Source organism: Amblyomma mixtum, chromosome 3 (genome assembly GCF_055824585.1).
Source record: "Amblyomma mixtum isolate Tamu chromosome 3, ASM5582458v1, whole genome shotgun sequence".
Classification (NCBI taxonomy): Eukaryota; Metazoa; Arthropoda; class Arachnida; order Ixodida; family Ixodidae; genus Amblyomma; species Amblyomma mixtum.
The window spans coordinates 301,835,330-301,852,441 of record NC_143014.1 but is presented as its reverse complement, the minus strand read 5'-3'; the positions used below and the strand labels follow the sequence as shown (position 1 = coordinate 301,852,441).

General features: G+C 44.6%; 1 long non-coding RNA gene across 1 annotated transcript; it reads left to right on the top strand.

Moving 5' to 3' along the window:
- The first annotated feature begins 2,279 nt into the window (after positions 1-2,279).
- LOC149355410 (uncharacterized) lies at positions 2,280-15,355 on the top strand. The gene is made up of 5 exons (XR_016289718.1): positions 2,280-2,350; positions 5,560-5,698; positions 11,902-12,169; positions 13,964-14,163; positions 15,171-15,355. It is a non-coding gene; the product is annotated as an uncharacterized LOC149355410 (long non-coding RNA).
- The last annotated feature ends 1,757 nt before the right edge of the window (positions 15,356-17,112 follow it).

The following is a 17,112-nucleotide window of genomic DNA, read 5'->3' as shown; positions in this document are numbered from 1 at the left end:
ACCTTACATCGTCCTGATGTACGTGCTAGTGAAAGCGTTGAGTACGTGCTAGTGAAATTGTCAAATGATAGTTTTGGCGATGAGAGGGTGTGTTTAATTTTGTAAAATTCTAACGTTTGTTATTCCAGAACTTGAAGCTCATTTTAATAATAGGCCTCACATACACTGAATTTCCCAGTCTGCAAGCATAAAGAAGTCACAGGCCTAAATTCACACCCTATTTTGGCATCATTATGAGAGACCTTCGATGTGTGTGTGTTGCAGGGTAGATCTCCAGCTATGGGATGTATGTGCTGCTTCAAGAGGATTCTTTGTCGTGTGTGCAAATTTTTGCAGGTCTCATGTAGAATTCCTGCGTCGCGTACAGAGGAAGGTCAGGCACATGCGTACATGGAGGATGCACAAGGCCCGTCAGAGTGAGTCGATGAAGTTGTTTTGGACGCATAGAAAGAAAGAAGGGAGTTACCGCACTCGGTGTCGAGCTGGAATTTCTGAGTGTAAGGTTCGTATTCACACCTTAAGGTTTTAGTCCAGCTTCGGATGCAGAGCAACATTCCTTCGCAGTTCGTATGCCAGATCGGTGCAGAGATTTTAGAACCAAGCAAACAGAAACTAACTACTATAAGAAATTTTTCTACTTTAGTATTTCAATGCCTTTCTTTTTGTTTTGTTTTTTTTTCTCATATCGGAATAGGAAAAAATTCCTTATATTCTGTTCTCAAAATGCCTGCTTGGCTTGATTTCAGAGAGCACAGGAAAAAGTTCCTCCTGATAGACAAAGTTTAGCTTCCCTCTCCATTTTTACGTACTCAAAAATTACGTGGGAAATTTTTTTTTTTGGTTCCTGCGGTGTTTCATGTAATTAGTGAGGTCGAAAACACTTGGGTTAGCATAACAAGGGCACGAATTAATTGGCTGCTTTAATTAAAGATGTGCATTAGACGGTGGAAGAATACCATGGCAGAACACTCGCAGGACGGTGTCATTTTGTTTCTTCGTGCAGTGTTTATGTCGTTGCACATGGGTGGGTGTCAGTGATGTAGTGTATTCTGAGTTTTCCTCTGGCATCTATTTCTATGCAATCGTAAAGAGTCTTAAATAGAGAATAACTGACATTTGACACACAGGATTCTGTGTGTCAACTGTGACTGCACAAGAAACACCAGCAAACAATTGTTGGGTCAATAGCGAAAGCATACTTTGGCACATAAGGTATGCATGCATAAGTGCAGTAGGTTCCAAAACAGGATTAAACAATGGTGTAATCAATTGGAATGATAGAAAACATGCGTCAATGCAGAAATGATATAATTTGATTACAAAGCATTGGCTCCTTGTAGCCACCTCAACTTATTTAACTGAGCTTTGAAAGATGGAACCTTTTTATAGAGAACACCATGTTGAAAGCAGACTTCTATCGGCAAGGTTTTCCTTATTTTGAACCGTGATACTGAAGCAGTGATTGGCCATGCGTGTTTGCGTTAACTGGTAAATTAACATTTTTTTTAGTGTCATTTTTATTGTTATGGGTAGGAATCACGAGCATGCCTAACCATAACGAATCATTATTACATATTGCCTTATCATTTGAAATGGAGACAATCAATTAAGAGCATTACATGAAGATAAGTATTTTCTCCCCGAAAAATAAATCGCTGCTCGAGTGCAATAGACCTGAAAAGTGCATTATTCACACTGCTGATTTTTACAGTCGGACAGTTGGGTCCAAATAGGTTTTAAATGTGCAATGCCATGGTTGGCAATGGTATGCGATATGAGAATGAAAGAGAGAGAAGCAAATGATTTTTAATACAGGAAGATGAAAACGCCTTCAGCTTTGTGACCATAGCCTGCTAGTGCCAGCTTAGGGGCTTAAGTTATCAGCCTGTGGCTTGGAGTCAGAATTGCTGTCTAGTGTAATGCAAAAACATTTAATTGTGTACTTAATTTTGGGTAGGTGTGTTCGGATTTCAAAATATGTGAGTCAGTTTTTTTTTGGGCTGCATAAATGCCCTGATACAGCATCCTTTAATTATTTTTCAAACTAAGCACCACTTGTGTGCATAATATGATAATCTTTTGACAGATATCGTAATGGATATCGGCTGGATGTGGCCTCCATTTTCACTACATTTTTTAATGACAGAACTTTGGTGTGAGGTGAAGCAATATTTGTAATTTCAAGTGCGTATGCAGTAAGTGTGTTGCATGGTTGAAAATTATTTGAATCTATATTTGAGAACTTCCATCTTTCCATATTCATATTTCCATCTCCATAGTTCCGTCTGGAATGCATTCGTCACGTGGGTGCCTGGTGGCCTTCCTGTGGAGGACACAGGAAGTTCCCAAGGTGAGGTTGCAAGCTCATTTCCAGAGAAGCAGCAGAAATGCTCATTCAATTTATTTCATCATGATACTGCACAGGAAACACCAGCACACAACTTTTGGGTCAATAGCGAAAGCATGCATTGGCACATAAGGTATGCATGCATAAGTGCAGCAGCTTCCAAAACAGGATTGAACTATGGTGTAATCAGTTGGAATGATAGAAAATGTACATAAATGCAGGAATCATATAATTTGATGAGAAAGCATTGGCTCCATGTAGGCACCTCAACATATTAACTGACCTTTGAAAGATGGAACCTTTCTATGGAGAACACCATGTTGAAAGCAGACTTCTATCGGCAAGGTTTTCCTTATTTCAACATTGATACTGAAACAGTGATTGGCCATACGTGTTTCCATTAACTGGTAAATTAACCTTTTTTTCATTTTTAATGTTATGGATAGGAATCACAAGGATGCCTAACTATAATGAGTGATTATTACATATTGTTGCCTTACCGTTTGAAATGGAGACAATCAGATTAGAGGATTACGTGAAGAGCAGTATTTTCAATCTGAAAAATAAATCACTGCTCGAAAGCAGTAAACCTGGTGAGGGCATTATTCACACCGCTAATTTTTACAGTAGAACAGTTGGGTCCAAATAGGTTTTAAATGTGCAAAGCCATGGTTTGCAATGGTATGCGATATGAGAATGAATGAGAGAGAAGCAAATCATTTTTAATGAAGGACTTTGAGACCATAGCCTGCTAGTGCCAATTGAGGGGCTTAAGTTATCAGCGTGTGGCTTGGAGTCAAAACTGCTGTCTAGTGTAACGCGAAGAAATTTAAACTTCAAGATCTCGGAGACTGAAATAAAATGCTTGTGGTAGTGTCACCTAAAGGAGCTGTTTCTAAGGTGGAATTAGTAATTAGTTTGCAGCATAAAGTGGTCCTTTCGGTCTCTGCAAATTCTGAAACTTCTTAGTGACAGTAGAAAGGTACAGGGCTGAGCAACTGCTGATTATTCACAAGATTCCACTGCAACTTGCCATGTTTGTTGACCATACTTAAAGAAATTTATTGGCCCCCTCTGTTCAGCCAAAGGGTGCAGTGTCTGTGTGTTCTTTACCAGGCTTTTTGACGCATTGAAACATACAATATTTAGTCACTATTTTTCTGCACCAAACTCGAAACCTGCCTCAGTGCAAGCTGTGGTGATTGTACTAACTACTGATCAGCGATGTTGCCAGAGGACAACAGGTGTGCAAGCTTGTAAAATATCTGATCTGTAATAATCATCTACTCCTCTCGAGCTTAACTTGCAATCTGCACTCGGAACACATGGTCTGTTCTGAAAGTAGTAGGACTGATTTTTTTAAACAAAATCTATTCGAGAGAATAGTACAAACGATTACAATTTTTCAAGGTAGCACCCTTCCGCACCTACACGCTGCTGCCAATGAGTTTTACAGTTTTCGTACGCCTCCAGGAACGCCTGGACCGGAATGCTTTTTAGCTCCCTCGTCACGGCTTGTCGAACCACCTCTAATGATCCGTGATGCTTCCCCTCCAGCGTCGATTTTATTCTCGGGAATAGAAAAAAGTCTTGCAGGGCCAAGTCGAGGCTGTAGGGGGGCTGAGGCAGCGTTGCCGCCTTGTGCTGGACAAAAAATTGGGGTCCTCATTCAGATGATGAAGATCTTACCGGTTGGCCTTTTCCTCCTCTGACAACACTCCTGGCACCAACTTCGCGCACGCTTTCCTCATGGATAAGTTTTCTGTCACGATCCCAAAAACTTGGGTTTGAGGAATGCTGAAGTCATCAGCAATCATTCTGATATCATTCTACGATCACTGTTTAGTAAATGTTTCCCTCGCTACACATTTTCATTGGTCTTGCTGGTCGAAGGGCGTCTGAAACGGTCGTCTTCCTCCACTCTTTCCTTACCTTCTCGGAAAAGCTTGTGCCACTCAAAAACACCTGATCTACCCATGGAAGCGTCACCGTAGGCCTCCTTAATCATGTTGTGAGTCTTTTTGCCCGTTTTACCAAGATTTGCTCAAAATTTGATCGCGTAACGCTGATGCAGTAAACGCTCGACGATTCTGCGTGACGAGACGTTTCGACTGGGGTTCACAGTACAAGCGACCTCCTCTCTTCAACGGCCGAGAGCCGACTGCCGATTTTCCCCTGCATTCCCAATATCCCCCTTCAACGATCCTGCATGAGCAGACCACCTCTCGTCCACCCGTTCACCCAGGAAAAAACCAGTCCTACTACTTTCAGAACAGACCATGTATAGTAGGCTGCATCTCGAGAACGAAGTAGCAATTGGCCCTCAGCGGAGGCTCTCCAACCAGAGATGTTAGCTTATTGTTTTGACACTGTCGTCCAATACTTTGTGCCTGCTACCCACCTGCAGTGCTATGCTAGCATGTGCTGGGTAGTTGACCATGATGTCATGACAGTAGGTCAATGCCATTTGTTGGAAGGGGCTTCCACAGAGGGCCGTTTGCTGCTTCGTTCTGCAGTTGAATCGTTGAAGATTTTACATAAGATTATGTATCATTATTTTGTTCTTAATGTGTTCGGTGGGCATCGAGCTGTGAGTGGTGAGATGTTTGGGCGTTAGGTGAGCGGCTGGAGCTTGCTGGAGGAGCAGAAAGGAAAATCACTTCACGTCTCACTGCTCAGTTATTCACTGGAGAGGCAAAACAGCAGAGGCTAGGTAGGAAAGAGGTAGAGGCGGGCCTCTGTCCATGTGCTGTGGAGGGTGGGTATTTGTGTGTTGGGAGAGAGGTTCGGAGGGGTGAAAAGGGGGAGCTGGAGAGACTGTGCAGGGTCACTACGGCTCAGGAGCCCACTCCCCACAGCGCGGGAACAAAGGCCCTTCCCTTTCCTGTCTAGTTTCTGCTGCGCTGCCAAAAAGTTGTCCCCAAGTATAGTAGTGCATGCTGTTTTACTGGTTTTGGCACCTTTGGCTCTAAATGATGCCTGCTAGCCGTTACTGCACCATCCAGTCCATCATTGCAGTGCACGACCACTTTGCTCCATGGATTATTATGCTGTGCAGGCTCTGCCTTCTCTGTGTTCTACCCACAATGTATTCCCCCACTAGATCAGTCACATCCTGCCATGTCTTGTGCCTGCAAACAAAATTGTTGCACTAATAAATCGTTTGCCATACTATTCATTTCTATGGTATTTCTGTTCTCTTCATTCTGCAGGACTACATCGCGCAACAGGGTGCCATGAACGCTGTGCCACCCGTCGGGCGAGTGCCTGGTGACTGGAGCCGACGACGGCGTCACACGGGTCTTGGACTTGCTCAAGGGAAGGCTGCTCTACACACTCCTCAACCACACGGTCAGTCAACCACACATGGTGGCCGCTTCGCACCAAGGGAGGGTGCAATACCCTTATAAATATGGTCTACAGACAGTCTATAGACTTCTTATTGACGCTATTGACTTCCTAGAGATACTGCTTTTTGTCTATTCATAGTCTATAGACTCGAATCTACTAAAAGTGTATGGCCATAAATCTATAGACTGTCTATGGCATTTCTACTTTAAGGAGAGAAGTCTATAGACACTCAATAGACTCTAAAACTTTTTTGTAAGGATATGGCCGCGAGTCTTTGTAGTGTTTGTTTGTTCATTCTTCAAAGCTGCCGGAACGTCGATTTATCCCTTTATTTGCGACGCAAGACGCGACCTGATTTATCACGATTGATCGCATCCATGCGGAGCCGATTGTACGTTGTTCTAGAACGTTCTAGTAACTTTGCACGTTTTATTCCGAAAGTTGGCTATCAGCTTTAAAATGAGCGCGGCCGAGAGCGGCGGGCATTCTGTTCGACGACCGCGGAGCACGCCTGTTGCTATGCCGCCGCAGTCTCATTTAGTCCTTTGTGGGTGCAAGTGAGCCTAAACAAAGAGTTTTGTTTAGAAGCCATTTTCGCCGTCGTCCTGTTCGCCGGACTGCAGTCACCACTACTTGACATCTGGTGGAGGTGCTAACGAATGTCCTAGCTGTCGCCCTCACTCCCTGGGAGCCGCAACTAGGCACCTAACTCTAACAGTTAAACAGCCGATTGTTAAAAGTTAGTTAACTAGGTTACTATACTTGAAACAGTTCACTGGTTTTCTGGTGTTCGCCAACGTTGATAATACTGCAATATGCTGAAAAAGCAATATTTTTACCTCAAGGAGCCTATCTTCAAGAATTACTTAAAATCTTTCCTGAAACGCCTGGCATATTTTATGTTCCTTTTAGTTCATGCCTTCTATATTCAAAAGTATGTCAGTGCACGTTAAAGAACCCCTGGTGGTCGAAATTTCCGGAGCCCTTCACTATGGCGTCCCTATACCCTGAGTTGCTTCGGGACGTTAAACCCCACAAACCAAACCAAACCTAAACCATTCTGCATGTTCCTCGTGTTGACATGGTAAAAAGGAAAAAAAATAACCGGAGGCACTTAAGGAGCCTGCAAGTAATGCAAAGGCATTGCAGTTCCATTGTAATTATGTTCCACTTCCATTGATATTATTTCATATTCATTTGTAGTTGTCCATTGTAAGTACTTGTACAAACTCTTACTGTTTAACATTTCATATTTTCCCACCTTTGACAAATCACGAGTTTTTTAATGGCACCACTTTTTAGGACCTCATTTTGGTACCATATTTCTGTTGACTCTACGTTTCTGCTGAAGTGAGATATCTGATTCTTTTTTATTCAAAACCAGCACTAGCTTTTGCCCTTTCTCGCATCTCTCCTGCACTTTGCTAGAGTTGGGAGCTTGTCTCATTTGCTCATGTTGGGCTCCAACACCACGTGTGCGATGTGCTCAGCTGAGTAGTGTGTCTTGGCATGGATTTGCAATAAGGGTGTTCACAGAAGAGCTTTAGTTCTGTCCTGACATGACTGAAATGTAGCAGACTATATTTATTTCATGCTGTGCTCACTGCCTCGGCCTTCTCCCAACTTGTTCACACGTTTATGTGCTCCTACCATGGCGAGATTGACAACCGGCACTGTGCCCTTGGAGAGAGCAGGAGGATTTAGTAAGGCATTTTTTCTTAATTTTGATGCATGGCAGACAACAAAAACAAATTGAGTTTAGCATCTGCATCATCCTGACTACGCCCACTACAGGGCAAAGGCCTCTCCCGTGTCTCTCCAATTAAGTAGGGTTTCTTCTTTTTCCAGCCGGCCATGTTTACTGTGGCCATGCCTTTCCTAAGGTGCCCATTACACCTAAATGTCCAGTGCAACCTCAGCATCCGCCTGGCATTCCCAGGGGGACCGGTAGCAGGGTTTTTATATCTGGGACAGCCTGTGTCGGGTACATTTGCAATCCTCCATGTAGTAGGACGCATCGAAGTGGAGGCTTGCCATGCATGCTTTGCATGCTCCTTGGGACTTGTGTGCCACTTGTGCAGTTGAAACCTGTGTCATCGATATGGAATGAAACGTGAACTGATTAACTAAAACGGGAACACAAAAGCATCAGGTGCTGCAGAAGAAACATGGGCGAGATCCATTAACACTCTCATGCATCCGTCTTTGAGCTGCCGAACTGAAAACCAAGAGCTAAAAATTTAGCCTCGCTTAGTTAAATAATCGCGGCCTCGTTGTTTGTTGCAAATAGCTGAGTTACAATGGGAGTCAAACTGTTTTCTCTCTCATGTCTGCTCGTTCGGTGTAAGTCAGTTACTGTAGGAGCTCAAATTCTGATTCATATTCTCCTCATCTCTGCCACTTTCATCCACCCAGCTTCCAATCTCCTCCCTTCCATCGCAAGAATTTTTCCTTTCCACTTGTGGAACCGTATTTGGAAAAGCAGAATCGTTTCATTAGTTTCGAAGGAAGGGTGGGGAGGCAGACCTTTTCATTAGTGCACTGATCAAGGTGCTTGCATTCTGCATACACATGTAGCCTAGACAGGGTACTGCGCGTCACCTCAGTCAGTGCAGTCTTGTTGCTGGCCGTGCAGACAAAGCGTGAGTGATGACATGCATGCGCAGTGATGGGTCCCCTCTAGGAAACAACCAGTTGAGGTGCAAGCTGAGCCTTGGTTTTTGTAGACAACATTGCTCGGATGCGGTCTGGAGAGATGTAGATACACATGATGATGATAATCGTCATTGACAGACAAATTTTCCTTATCAATCTCTAATTAGCTGCACTCAGGGCCAGCTACAGCCACCCTCTCCATGTAAATTGCCTGATCCCACTATCGCTGGGCACTAGGATGCCTTACCCTGCCACGCCTGTTTTCTTTCATTGCAGTGAACCCTGCTAGCCTGAATGACCTTTGGCCATTTCTTATGCATACCCCTAAGGTTGGTAAAGGAGGACTCTGCAGAAGAGTCAGGCAACGCAATCTTTCCTTTTGCACTCTGAGCTGTTTTTGTTTGGCCAATAAGAAAAAAAATTAATGAAAAGAGGCACTATTCTAGATGTTCCTTCTATTCCACTATTCCTTCTGTGAAATGCTTTTAGGTTGGCTTTTGGCAGTCACTTTGGAGTCATTTCCAAATACTTACCTGGATTACTTTAACTTTATAGCTCACTGTTAAATAAACTGGTTCTGCCTACTCGTATTCTTGTAACTTTTTTGCCGTTTCTTGTAATATTTTGGAAGCTGTGATTTCCGAGCGGCTGAATGTTAGTGCTAGTTCAGGACGGCCCTGGTCCATTTCTCGGCTATTCTCAATAGCGTCGCCGCCGCCATTTGCCCACCTGCTGAAGCCTGAGGCAACCGGCCTTCATCGCGACGGATGACGCTACATGTAGTGTTAGTGCTCCCAATGCATCAAAGTGTCCAAGGGGCTTGCGCCCAAATTGAACAAACTTAAGAGTGACAGGGGCACAGGTAGAAGATGGGACTGCGCACAGTTGCCAGACGCAGAGGCTTTGTGAGCATGGAAAGCACAGCGTCTTTTGAAGCTCCTGGGTAACTCACAATGTGCAAGTCGTGGCTGTGGGTTCAAGTTCACCTTTTCAACCCAACTTGTCACCGTCCATACGCCTATTCATTGGTTTAGCAACAGTGGTGTACTGTTCCCATGTATCGCACCATCGTACCTTTTACCATCGTACCTTAACCGACTGGATCCAATACATAACTTAGGGTTGCGTCTTTCCACTGGTGCATACAGAACATCACCCTTACACAGTCTTTATGTAAAAACTAACGAACAATCACTTGCAGACAGGAGAGCTGTGCTCACATGTTCCTATATTCTAAAAATCCATTCGCTACAGAAGCATATTTGTTACCCCATCACTACAAAGTGCCCATCTAGAACGCTCTTTAACAACAAACCTAGCTGCCGCGGTGGCTCAGTGGTTATGGTGCTCGGCTGCTGACCCGAAAGACGCGGGTTCGATCCCGGCCGCGGCGGTTGAATTTCTTTGGAGGAGAAATTCTAGAGGCCCGTGTACTGTGCGATGTCAGTGCACGTTAAAGAACCCCAGGTGGTCGAAATTTCCGGAGCCCTCCACTACGGCATCTCTGATAGCCTTAGTCGCTTTGGGACGTTAAACCCCATAAACCAAACCAAACAACAAACCGCAAGCTCGCCGGCCACTGCTTTTGCAATTTGAAGAGATAGGCTAAACCTCAGCGTACTTTCCTCCACTACTCCCTCCACTACGGCGTCTCTCATAGCCTTAGTCGCTTTGGGACGTTAAAACCTCATAAAGCACCTTCTCATTCCTGGGGAAGAGGCTGAGATTTTGTTTTACTGGTCATGAAGCTCAACATCTTTGCTCAGCCAAGGATCACTGTTGAGGTTACCCAACCTTCTTTAAAGCTTTTACCTTTAGTCGTTCCTAAATTTCTTTTCCTGTATTATTACTAGGTAGTTTAAACTTTTCAAGCCCTCTACACCACTGATCACTTTCAAAGTTTTTCTTAAAAGCTGCAAAAAACTTTTCCTATACCTTGAGTTTGGTGCACAATGGCCTGAGTTTCCTATGAGCCATTAAACCAACACAATCAACTGCCTAGGCTGCATCTCCGGAGATTTCCGCTCACAATGCCGACAGGGACGACGCCAGATTGCAGAACAGGGGCCTTGAAGGATCAGTCTACTCGCCGAGATGAGTATATAAATAATGGCATGTTCTGGTAGTTGGCACCCTATAACGTCAATAACGAGGGAACTGCTCCCGGTTTAGGCAGGATTTTATAATTTATTTTGGCATTAAATGTTGCGTAAAAATGCATGGTGGCGACTCCAAACGTTCATTTTCTTGCTGCAGGTGGTATTCGTTTTTTGTAGAAGCATAAGTGAATATTCTACGTATCGTTAGTATGCCCTATTGTCACAGAAATGTACGTTTTGTTCTAGTAAACTGCAGAAGACGTACCGCTCGCTTTTTCTATAAATCACATGAATATTTACAGTTATACGTATGCTATAAATGCAGGCACATTTCCACTTTTAATTCAGCGTATGGTAGCAGAGACGAAAATAAATGCAGCCTATAGTGGCGCCATCTGGTTGTCAGGACGGGAACCATTACTGTAAACAAGCAGACTCTCCTCTTAAGCCTAGAAGTGGTTGAATCGTCACTCTAATTTAAAAAATAAAGCAAATTTATCACTTATACATTTTCTTATAGGTGAGGTGAGATGAAGGGAAAGACCGGTGCCCCATTTATGGCCAGTGAACACACTGAAAAAGACAGAAACAACAAGAATTCAGTCCGAAGCAAGAGGTCCGGCTTCGAAGGGCGCTGCCATGTTTGTCGCCGCGCGGCGGAGTCGGCATCGTTGCTACTCTCGTAATCACTTCAGCTGTCGCGACCGCGTTTATTCGGAGTTGACCATGGTGGAAGAATATCTTCCACCGTAGAGATGATTCATACGGGTCCAAGTTTTGTTTATTCATCCTTGAAAATATTCTCTTTTCAACTTCGCTCATATTCTGCAAGCTTGACATACTGCCTGTTAAATACCATGCATTACAACGCCGCTTCCTCTTGGATTGCATTAATTGCCGCACCCTCTCATGGTCATGGTGCTCACGTTCCTGTATTTTATTAATGACAAAATACAGCTTCTCATAATTGCGACCTATGTATCCAATATCCTTTCAGTGCCAACTTCTTTTAATCACCTCAGCACTTGAAAATTGCACTTTATAAATTGCTATGACATTTGTATTTTTATTGTTGCCAAATGAGACTACCATCTCATACAGATGTGTTCCCACATCAGTAAATTCTATTTTAAAATGTTCTACCGCACTTCTTGGCACCACACCTGACTAAACGGTAATTTGAGTAAAGAGCTATCGGTTGCCGCAAGGAAAATATGGCCGATAAAATTCAGTAGACTTACCCTTTAACGCTGTTGCGTTGAAAAGACCACATGCACTTGTGTGTTGTCGCTGCAGTGCAGTGCAGCGAAAAAATTCGGCTGTTTATTTCACTACTATGGACTAACTCGTTAGCTCGGGTGTTGCAGTGAGCAGTCATTCAGAGCCAAATGTCTAAACTGCAGGGCTTCGCTGGGCTGGTTAGACTGTTTTGCGATATTCTTTTTTCAGTCGCTTTTGGAAATGCATAGGCGCTGGAACAAGGCAACAGAGGTTGAGGCGAGATACTTCCTCCGCCAGCTTCTGCTCGCCTGCCGATACCTGGGACAGCGCATCATCCACAGAGACCTCAAGTTCGGAACCTTCTTGACGTCCGCATCAACTTTGAGGGCGAGCGCAAGAAGACCCTCTGCGGAAGGCCAAACTGCATCGCCCCGGAGGTCCTGTTGATAAAGGGGCACTGCTTCGAGGTTGACGTCTGGTCAGTCGGATGCATCCTGTAAGCTTTCTGCATAACCAGGCCTCCCCACTACTACGTAATACTGTGCAGTACTGGTGAAAGGCAGACTAAAATTTTCAGAGAAAATTTTCGAACTAGATTCATTTCTGTAGATAATATTTAATTGACCATTTGCGCAAGTTTGATTACATTGTAGAAGCCTCAGTGTGTGTCTGACGTACTTTCACACTGCGTCGGGCATGGAGAGAGTTGGAGTATTATTATTAGATATTTTTGAACAGTTCTTCTGGGTTGTCAAAGGCACTATCACACGAAATTTCGGGAGCATACTTAACCATTCGACAAAAGTTTCTCACAATATTCTTTCACATATTGAGCACGTTCACAAAAGAAACAGCGCTACTTTAGCCGAAGAAATGCTAATGAGTACACAAGGCTCTATTAAAGCTTACATGTGATCCTGAAACAAGGAGCTTTACTAAACTGGATATCTTGCGAAGAATGTAAACATCTCGCAGATAGGTAAACTGTAGCGACTAAGAAATGAAAAAAATTTAGTAAGGACTTCGTAGGATAATGAACGGTGATAGAATGCGTTGCTCACATAGCTCGGATTTTAAAGCCAAAGCAAGCTGAATGCAAAGCTAGTTTGTTGTGTACTTGCGCACTCACACCAGTTAAGGGAAGGTGAAGTTAATGAGTGCAAATGTGTTAATTACGCTTGTCGCGGTGGCTTAGTGGTTACAGCGCTCGGCCGCTAGCCCGAAAGAGGCGAGTTCAATCCCAGCCGCAGCGGCTGAATTTCGATGGAGCTGAAATTCTAGAGGACTGTGTACTGTGCAATGTCAGTGCATGTTAAAGAACCCCCAGGTGGTCGAAATTTCCAGAGCCTTCACTACGGCGTCCCTCATAGCCTGAGTTGCTTTGGGACGTTAAACCCCAATAAACCAAGCCAAATGTCTTAATTAAACGGAAACCTGCATTAGAAACACTGCACTAATCTCCACATCTCAGTACAAGATATACCTCTGCAACTCAACGTGAAAGTAGACCAGCGGAGCCTAGCGGCCAAATAACGACTGTATGTGTTCGCAGCGGAGCTAAGACAACTATGGCCTCTCGCGGGCCGCCCGGCCAGCCTAAGCTTTGAGTCACGTGGCACAGCCCCAAGGAAGATGAGGATGGCGTGGAGCAGATATGGACGACTCAGACTGCATTCTGACAGCTCTTCGCCCGTTTTCCGGGCAATTGCCGACGAGAACAGAACTAACAATGTCAGGCCCTTCCAACTCCAAAGTGTCAGCTCCTTGCGCAGGCGAGTGACAGAGCTCCGTTCAGGCTGCGACTGGAGAAAACATTCAATTCGCTCTCGGATGAGTGGCAGTCTTAGGCATTATTTTTTGCTAGCGGCCTCGTGCCGAAGTATCTCACTAGGAGTGGTGTAACGGAGATGCAAAGCCGGAACGGGAAGACCGGACGGTAGGGTGATTGAAAGCGGTCTCCAAAGAGATTTACTTCGCAGGGGACGAGCAGAGCAACTGCCTCATTCTGCTAACAGATATTCTACTGGGTGTGTTTGCGCAGTAAAAAAAACAACAATGGCCACGTGCCTAGGGTCGCTCGCGAGACACAATCTTCATATTTCTAACGTCATAAGCTGTTTTTTTATACACTGCATTTTACATGTATAATGCTTGCGTTGAGAGTTTATATTTACTTGTTTTCCTGGCTATCACAGATGTGCTTGCCCCCAAAGAATGACGTGCAGTGTACGTAGGCATTCCAAATGAACGGGAGGGCCATCATTGGTCACTGCAGCACTGTCCTCTGCAGGTACACATTGCTTGTGGGACACCCTCTTTTCGCGGGTTCCACTGTGGAGGAAACGTATTCCCCCATCAAGGGAAACAGATACAGCGCACCCCCCGAGGATGAGATCCAAAGCACATGCCCTCATCCGGAGCATCCTTCAAACACAGCCAAAAAGTGACCTAGCATCGAGGCCTCCCTGGAGGATGGTTATATTGCATCCAGTACGTATTTCAATGTGCATGCTCACTGCAGGGATAGTTTACGCTAGATTGAGAGTCACTGCTGCCTTAAAGTAGAAGTACTAAATATTAGGGTGCTTTAGTGCTTAACAGGGGGTAGGTACACTCTGGAGCCCTGTTCCCAAGATTAACTCAAGCAACAATTATTTCTTGAAGGGTTAAAGAGAACTTTCACTGCCAGAGGAAAAAAGCAATGTCAGTGCAGGAGGAATATGCGGAGCAGCATAGAAATATATTAAAACACTAGGATTAAATATTTGACTCATCGTATGGGAAACAATATAGAGCAAACTATAACGAATGAGAAGAAAAAGTCAATATTGAATAAATACATACACGGGATCACTCCTGTAGCCTATTCCAGGCTACAGGCGTCAGCATCTTGGAGCTTTGATGATCATGTTGTAGTCTGGCCTCGACACACCCATTCCCACTATAGCACCTGAGTGGAAATCGGAAGGTGACTTAGTGCTCTACCTTCATGCAATGTATTAATTTATGGCTTCATTTTCTTGAAAGATATTCTAATATGAAGCTCTATGGATTCAAGTGAAAAGAATACATACAGCAGCTCATAATCTCGCTTGTACTACGTGCTATCACGTACGAGCCAGGCTGACAGACGTAGAGAAAAAAAAAATTCCGAAAACTCAGCAACCTGAGTCTAGCGAAAATGAGGGTGGATCACCCATCACAATTGAATGGCTCGATATTATGGCCATTACTATTCAAACAGTGAAAGTAGAAAAACTGAACGTGCGCGTAACCGGGAAAACAGGGCAGTGCAAAAACGAGCGGCGTCTTGTTGTCCGATAGAGAAGATAGATGGTGGCAATAGCTATGCAATATCTGCATACAGGCAATTTCGGCGGGAGACACTCTGTTTTATTGTTAGCGAATGGAGGGTCGTAGTCCTGCACCAAAACCTGAATTTTGACGATCGCAGTAGGAATACTGAGCTGTTCGTTGCATTGTTCTTATTCTTACAGGGCTCTTGCCTTCCCAACTTCCAACATCTTGCCTGGTGATGCTACCATTTTTTATGCTTTTTATACTACCAGGAGCACTGATGGCTGTCGCTGTCTTCCTTATTCTTCTGTGTTTTGCTTTGCTCCTTTGATTTTACTTTTGTATTGCATCGCAAAGTCTGTCCTGCATAGGCCAGTATGCTGTATTGCTGTGTTAATAAATAAATAAATTCATTTAGTTCAGATCTTCCGAAGATCGTTTCATATCCTTCGCAGTCGATGACAAGGCAGCCGTGGGGTAGCTGACAGAGAAGGCTCTCACATGCAGATTTGGCTTTTTGTTATCCCTACTTGAGGAATATCTGGCTCATTCTTGTAGTGACACGAGCTCCCATCGCTACCGTGTTAAAACACAAAGAAGCAGCTAGATAGTTTATGGAACCCTATGCACTCGGGGATCCATGTCGACACTATAGTGCGAGGGTACACGTTCCGGAGGACAACAAAGGCTGCGGGAGCTTTCGAGACACTAGACACGTATCGGGAGGTCATAAACTTGCGGAAGCTGAAACGCAGAGTTTACGCACCCCCCACTCAAACTCAAGCCGATAGCAAGCCACTAGATTTAGGTGCTCACAAACCTATACATACCCTAACAAAGCGCTATGCAGCAAGATACGACCCTCACAATGCAATAACAGATGTGCCTGGGCAGAGCCACAGCTTACCTGTACCACTCAACCTGGGGTCTCTCATTAACACCTATCATTCTCAGCCATTTTTTAGAGCAGTGGTAGGTCCTCTGAACGAGCTCAGACCTGCTAGAACAACTTCATCTGGTTGCCGCAAGTAGCTCGAGCACCTTTGATTTACGACGAGTTGGTTATGCAGCACAGGGAACAGGCCAGGGGGTTTTCTCTTTGAAAGACAAACTACTGCCTGAGGGTCCGACAGAGGAAAGAAACTGCTAATGCAGTGGGACGCTGCTGCAGTCGATTAGGGGGGCTGACCAGAGGCCATGGAAGTAACGAGCGCTCTCGTGTGAACCAATGCCACAACACTGAGTCCTCGGGTCCGAGCATGGGGAGTCTACACTGCCTCGGCCGGGAACCATCGGATCAGTGAAGGCTTCTGGTAAGTACCAGTGCCGCAACGCTAACTCTGATGGCCCACGGCAAACTAGGGAAAGAGAACGGTAGGGCCTATGCTTCCTCGTAGCTCGGGGACTACTGGCAGGGGTCTGTAGGCAAGATACTTCGATCTGAACTGTGGCGCCAGGTTCGTTTTTATCACGACTGGCTACACGTCGTCTGCCGCAATGAGTTTCCAGAGTGGCTTGGAGAGGAGAACTACGCTTTCTTCAAGCGGCAAGCCGCCCAGCTGACAGATGCCAAGTGGAGGGAGGTTCTAAAAGGTCTGCTCGGTGATGCTGACAAGAAAAATGATAACAGGACGAGCAGTGTGGTGGTGTTGGAAAAGGCAAATGTCCCTGTCAGGTTGTTAGATGTGTTTGAGAGAGGGCCAAAGTACGGCATTCAACTGGTTGTGCGTGGCCATGAACTGCTCGCCACAAACAGGAACATTGCTGCGAAAGTAAAAGGATAAAACAAAGAACTATGTTTGTTTGAAGGAGTGGACTGCCTCAGAAAATCTATGACGGCTGTAACTAGTCAACTGGAATGTGATGTCAGTCATGTTACCTCTTTTTTTTAATAGGAATGAGCTGTGTCTCCTTCACTCAAAGATGGCAGGTTTGTGGTTATGAAAAAAGGCCTTTACAATGAAAAATCATTGCAAGTGGTAGACAAGAATTTTATTGCCAATAAAAAGGCAGCCGTGAGAGTTAAAACCAAGTTCATTAACTTTTGTAGGGACCGGCATCTGCCGAAGCTGGCTAGTGATATAGCCAAAAGCAAACAGAACTGTCTTTCTTTATTTTTTACTGCTAGAACCCACAAACCTG